At 46.6% G+C, this 6859-nt stretch overlaps 1 long non-coding RNA gene across 1 annotated transcript; it reads left to right on the top strand.

Moving 5' to 3' along the window:
- Nucleotides 1–3742: 3742 nt before the first annotated feature.
- LOC122392898 lies at nucleotides 3743–6150 on the top strand. The gene is made up of 3 exons (XR_006258600.1): nucleotides 3743–3812; nucleotides 5390–5506; nucleotides 5830–6150. It is a non-coding gene; the product is annotated as an uncharacterized LOC122392898 (long non-coding RNA).
- Nucleotides 6151–6859: the final 709 nt, after the last annotated feature.

Raw genomic sequence — 6859 nt, forward strand, 5'->3', positions numbered from 1 at the left:
TGAGATTCCGCGCCGGGCCGCGGGGGGTGTCTGAACACCCCCCCCCCCTTCTAACTCAGCTCCTGGGCCACGTAGCGACACGCGGTAAGCGGCAATCGAAAGAACTTCAAAAATAAGGACGAAAACACTTCGGTCATTTTTTGGGGTCAGGTCAAAGGTCAGGTCACCAGAGGTCACCAAAGGTAAAATGTTGACTATTTCAACATTTTGGAAACTGCCAACGGCTATCTCGGGAACCGATAGAGCTACAGCGCCGCAAAAAAGCGCATTCGATAGCCCTTTTACAGACCTTTCTGAGTATTGTTCTCAGATTTGACCTCAGGTTAACGGTTTAGCCTCCAGAGGGCAAAAACTCCAAAAATAGCCGTTTTTACGAAAATTGGTTTTTCGGCGATACCTTTTGACTCAAAAGAGCTATGACATTACTTTTGCCAGCATCGTGTTTCTCTCGTCGAGACGCGTCGAATGAACTATAAGCTGACCTTGAAAGGTCAACTTGAAATTTGAACTCAGGTCAAGGTCATGACCTGACCGGAAAAGGTCATGTTGCATATCAGTCGATCCGCAACGTCGAGCCGAACACATCTAAGGCGTTTTCAGTGCTCTAGCACGCCTCTATCAGAAGTTATCATCGAAAAACTGTTAGATTCTGTTCGTGACCTGAAATGACCTCGGGGACATAACGAGGGGTCACAGTTGCCATTTTCTGGTTCAGTGTGTCTATTTTACCTACATCTCGATGTTTGAGCGTGTCTAGAATAGCGTTCGTGCAAAACAGACGCTTTTCAATTTTCTCCCATTGACTTATAATGGAGAGGCCGCAAAATTGACCTGACCTTAGGTCACCGATATCAAAATTCCGAGATATACATTTTATAGATAGTGTTGCTCTAATCAACCGCTGAAAGTTTCAAGGCAATCGTTCAGTCGGTGTAGCTATGACGAGCATTCTTATTTTTTCTGAGGTGAGGTCACTTGGCGTGACCTGGTGACCTGACCTAAGGTGACCTGGGTCTGAAATTTTCACAACATGTGCGGAAAAGATGCAGGAACAGGTGTGCCAAAAACGGCGGCGCTCCGCGCCGCCGTTTTTGATATATCTGCGAAAAACCGCAAGGGGGGGTGTTCAAACACCCCCCCCCCCCGGCCCGGCGCGGGTTAAGCGATTTTTCAACGAACAAACCCATTTAAATCAGAATGACTAAACGAGGTGACGTCACACTAACGGTCGCTCCATGTTGAAGATAGGGCCTTGTACAAGGCCCATTTTCAAATGAAGGGAACGAATTTCTTCAACACCAAGAGGCCGCGGGGGTTGCAACCTAGATTGATAGTGGTTTCTGAACCTCGCCGCAAACTTGGCTATCTCAACTCAAACCCCATGTTAAAGGTGGGATAGTCCCTTTAACGATGATTTCAGTCTAAGATTTAAAAATCGTTAGATCACCGCTGACGTCACAAATTCTAAGGGGGCATCCCAATGCATTAGCCCCTTAGAATCCAAAAACTGCAAGTTTGAAATTCCATATCTCCGAATTAAAGCATTTTTCGATGTTGTGAGTGTCCAAACCGGTATTTGCAGGCCATGGCCACCAATTTGGCTGTCTCAACTCAAAACTAATGTTAACCCGCGCCCCACTGGGGGGGGGGGGGCTATTTATAGCCCCCCTCCCGTTTTTCTGCAATAACTTCCAAACCGCTTGACGTATCAACGCCAAACTTTCAGCACCTTCGGCTGCATCAATTTGACACCTTGTGTCAAAATTTGAACTTCGTACCTACCATAGGTCGGCCGGAAATGACGTCAGAGTGACGTTATGTTCGGCCGATTTCGACGCAAAACATTGAACTACGGCATTCGCTCCCAAGAGCTCAGTTTTTAAGCCAGATCCAATTTCTTTGCATGAGCGGACTCAGAATAGACTGCGCTATCAAACTGCTATCTCGGATTTTTAAAATTTTGAAAATTTCGAAAATTTTATATAATAAAATTCAAAATTTATATTTTTACATTTTTTTTCAAAAACTTTTTGACTTTTCGAAAAAACCGGAATATATGTGATAGAACGCATTATTATGACTAGGTGTAGCAAGTTTTAGCTAAATATCTTCAAAAATGGCCAAGTTATACGCGTTATTGCAAAAAATTAACAATTATTAATTTTTCAAATCAATTTTTCAGCACAAATTTGACATCGTACGCCAATATAAATAGCACCATCGTGTTCCTGAGCTCAAACTGCATCCAATAGACACCTTTTTTGTTGAAAAATTATAACTTCAAAATTTGACCTTTTTTGACCTGAAAGTGACCTGACCTGAGCTAAATTTGACTCAAAATGACCTCGAATGACACAGACGACATCAAATTCGAAATGTTTGGCCTAAATGGACCATAAAACATGTGTCACGTGACCGACGGATGATATAATATTTTCGTGACCTGTGATGACCTGACATTGACCTGAAAATCAAAGTACACGTTTGGTACCCCCAGAGTATCTAGAGCATCCGTTCACGAGTGTGTGAACCAAAAATGAGCCTGATCTGACTTGTAAGACGGCGGCCAGAGCCCAAAACGTGAAGAAGCCAAAATGCTAATGATTTTTACGTTGACCTGACCTGTGACGTCATCGGTGACCTCGAGGTCAATGAAATTAGGTTTCGTTCGACAGTTTTTCCGGGGCTATCAGACGCCGTTTGAATTTTGACGATCGGCCCAGTAGTTTCGGAGTTAGGAGGGGGGGGGCTATGAATAGCCCCCCCAGTAGGGCGTGTTATACGCAGACCCCAGTGGGGCGCGGGTTAAGGTGGAAGGGTCCCTTTAACCATTTCGTTGACTCAGATGTGCACTTGTCAATATACCATATCATCATGCATGCTGCGCCAAATACCGGTAATATGAAAGTACGACATGATAAGATGGTTGATCTTACATTATCATTATGCTGGAGCCTATAGGATAACGGCCCCTGGGGGTGACACTAGTGGCCCCTGGGGGCGACACTAGTGGCCCCTGACGGTAACACTAGCGGCCCCTGGTGGTGACACTAGCGGCCCCTGACGGTAACACTAGCGGCCCCTGACGGTAACACTAGTGACCCCTGGTGGTGACACTAGCGGCCCCTGGCGGTAACACTAGCGGCCCCTGGTGGTGACACTAGCGGCCCCTGGTGGGGACACTAGCGGCCCCTGTATTGTGTATAATATGAAGATTGAGGGAGGTACCCTCGACGAATCCGTCATCTATCACTGCTATATGCAAATTCAATCACCATTCGAAGTCATCTGCAAACATCATCGCCACCATACTTCTTAGCATCCTCGTGCGGCATTGTCCTGCCGATATGTTTCGTGTATTTCTGCAAACATTTCTACGCCTCCCGGCAGGCCATACATAACGTGAGTCATTCTCCGAAAACGGGTTACATGAATGCCTGTATCAGGCTATGAGGCGCGGCACTCCGAGCTCCGGAGGCTGGTGCTGTCTCAGCCCCCCCCCCTGAGCTCGGACCCCCTCGGTCGATCTGAATCGATAGTCAAACTGCGCTGTAGCCGGCTCTGGTTATTTCTGGTTTGCAGCTAACGGTAGCGGCGGCGGCGACGCCACAGCTCAGTTCACGGGACGGCCACCAGTCGGCGCTACCGTCGTGACGGGTCGAATCGAACCATGGGCTGGATACTAGCGCCATCTGAGCTCTGACGACCTCTCCTGGGCTCCTGTCCTGGCGGCGGGCTCGTCATTTACCATTGGGAGACTGTGGCCGCTAGTTGTGGTTTCTCAGTGACCAATATGAAGAAGGGAGGACCCAGTGAGTACTGCAGGCCATCAAGTCGCCCCTCTCAGACCTTTCGCTGGCTGCGTGCGCTCCGTGCATGCTTGCTTTCCGGCGAACTTGCAGCATCGGCTGCATGCATTCTCTGGTCCCATCGGGAAGGGGAGAGGCGCACCCATCTCTCGGTCGCCATGATTCTGTTAGGCTGAACGAAAAGCAACATCACTTATTCTTATGTCCTCCGTGCCGTCGTTTCCATCCTCAAGACAGTCAAATCCCTCTCTCCCACGCCTCAAACCCCTGTTCCGGGCTGGACGGGCAGCCTTATCCCATGCGGGAAGCTCACATAGTAGCACGCCCGTAGCCGGGCGCAGTGAGTGTTACGGGGCTGGGTGGCCTGTCCACTGGATAAAGGCTCAGCCCCGGCGAAGCACCAGGGTGCCTGTCCAGACCAATGTCTCCCCCTTATTCCTATCATCCTTCCGGCTCTGATATTGATATGGTCTCGTCAGACCGAAAGGGCCTAACTATGAAAAAACGTATCTTAAATCCAACTGTTCTATCCTTAGGTCGCGAAAATTCGTATCCTCCACGGCTCAGGCTTCCTGTCACGGGCTGGGCAGCCCACATCATTACATAGCTCCTTCGGGACAGTCTCTCGTGCGGTGGGGTGGCAGTTGGTGTGGGCGTGGCTCATCCCGTGTGGATGTGGCTCGTCTCCTAGCCGCCCAGACCCACATCCCCTCGCCTTACTAATTCCAAACATTCTGCGGCTCTGATATGGTTTATTGTTTATATCATTTCGTTTCAAACCTTCATGAAAAAGACCGTAACGTCATAAGCGAAAATACCGAAAGTAACGAAAACTGTTCAGAACAAAGCAATCTGTGAGATTCCATAAAGGCGCAATCCTTTTTTTTGTGAATCATTAGGGCATACCCAAAGACCTGGTGGGATTTGGGAATATATAATCATAAAAAATGTAAGAAATATAGAATCACACAATATGTCCTCCCTGTAAAAATAAAACGACAGATCTTGGGCGGATAAGATTACTATTTATTATCGTTTTTATCGCCTAGTAAGAAAACCGCTCTAAACGGGAGTAAAGTTACTCGTTGTTAGCTGTAAGTCCCTCCCGACCGCCTGCATTGCCGGCATCGCCCGACCCTCCCGACCTATGCGCCATCTTGGTCTACTGAAGTGCTGGTTTGAGCCGTCCAGCAACAGGCAGCCCCCCGTCCCAGCAACAAGCATGCACTGACTCCAGATATTGATTCAGCAGGAGTCACTTCGGTGATTACAGTCTCCTGTTAAAAATTGAATGACCTGTCAATCTATAGCTATGTCGGCCAAGAACATACGAGTCTTTGCTACGTTTATCCACAATATTTATCGTTGTAAAGTGTTTTTCTTCGGTGCAAGCTGATCGCCTGTTAGCCGTTTGCCCATGCGATAATTCTGCTTATAGCACTGTGGCCTTCAGATCTGTCGATCAGTCATCTCGTCATCCTTCGATAAGTCGTCGCGTCATCCTTCAGATCTGTCGATCAGTCATGAGTCATCTCGTCACCGTTAGTCATCCACATTTACTTTTGCCCCTTCCTTCACAGAGAAGGAGGGCGGAGACACCGAGCCAGCCGGCTCCCCGTCCAAGGAGGACAAGAAGCCTGCCAAGGAGGCCGCCCCCAAGAAGGAGGCCGCCACGAAAGAAAAGGGCGGCAAAAGAGGTGCGTTAGATGCTCTCATACAATTTATGATGGTTCTGACATATGATTTAAATCAATATGATATAACTTCATGGGATTTAAATCAATATGATACCACTTCATGGGATTTCGATCGTCAAACGGCATCTGCTGCAACACCTCTAACAAACATGTGATACAATGCTTCGTTACTTGTTAGAGCTGGCTCAAATGTGTGTAAGTTGAAAAAGTCAATTTATATAAAAATAGCTCTCTAGCGAAACATTCAATTTTTTTAGACATAAATGGAATTATAGGCCACTCATGGATTGAAGATGCCAATTGTCATGCTTTATTTTTTTCAGGTGGCAAGAAGTGACCTTTGACAAAGTTTGTCAACAAGAGCTTGCTTCATGTCAAATTCCACTCTTCAAGGCACCTCAAGGCACCTTCAAGGCACCTGTTAAGATGGAGAATAACGCTTTCACCATTCCATGTCAACAAAGGCTGAAGAACAGGCGGAACTGCTTTGCTGGGCACGCCAAGGAGAGGGCATTGTGAGCGTAATACGGATTGCCCGGGCTCTGAAGGACCAACAGGCCGTTTGGACCGTTGGTTTAAAGTCTGTCCGCGGAAGTGTTCCAACATGATGTATGTACTCACCGAGTATACCGTGATACGAATAAATTATTTGTTTCCAACCGTGAAGTGTTTATGCAGAGACGACTTAAAACGTTGCATGACTCTTAGATTGCAATTGGTTGAAACTCGAGCGTTACGTAATGATGCAAAAACTTTATCAACATGACTGAACTATTTACCATCAATTCAGTGCTTTTGATTTAAACGCTCCCATTTTATACCTAAACAATTATACTGAGTATACTGAACATGAACATATTTTCCGTACTCACATTGGCTATTTCCTTGATATAGTTGAGAACCAGCTTCAGCGAGCTCGATATTGCAATCTTCAGCTCGGCCTAAGGCCACAGCGGTAGCACATATTTATCAGACATCAGGTCACAGACCTGACAGGCTTCTCCCCGCCACAGAAGGGGTTGATACGACCGAGCAATGGTTTTTAATCTCTCAGTGCCTAATCCAAAGTCAGTCCCTTCTCATTTTGATCCTACACCAAAAAAATGTTGAAGACCCATCTTGATGTAAATTTGTTAAATCTATATAGTGGTACAGTGCGTTGAAAATGATAAAATGTTAAAGTGCGTATAGTATGCGTGGTATAGTGCGTTAAAAAGGATAAAATATGAAAATAAAAAATGTCACCGAGGATCCTGCAATAAGCATTATACCCCCGCTGGAACTAGTAGCTGTTTTGTCATCATTGAAAGCACATAAAATAATACTAGTATAAAGAGACATGCCTGTAGCAGC

The sequence above is a fragment of the Amphibalanus amphitrite genome, unplaced genomic scaffold (assembly GCF_019059575.1).
Source record: "Amphibalanus amphitrite isolate SeventyFive unplaced genomic scaffold, NRLGWU_Aamphi_draft 000505F_arrow, whole genome shotgun sequence".
Classification (NCBI taxonomy): Eukaryota; Metazoa; Arthropoda; class Thecostraca; order Balanomorpha; family Balanidae; genus Amphibalanus; species Amphibalanus amphitrite.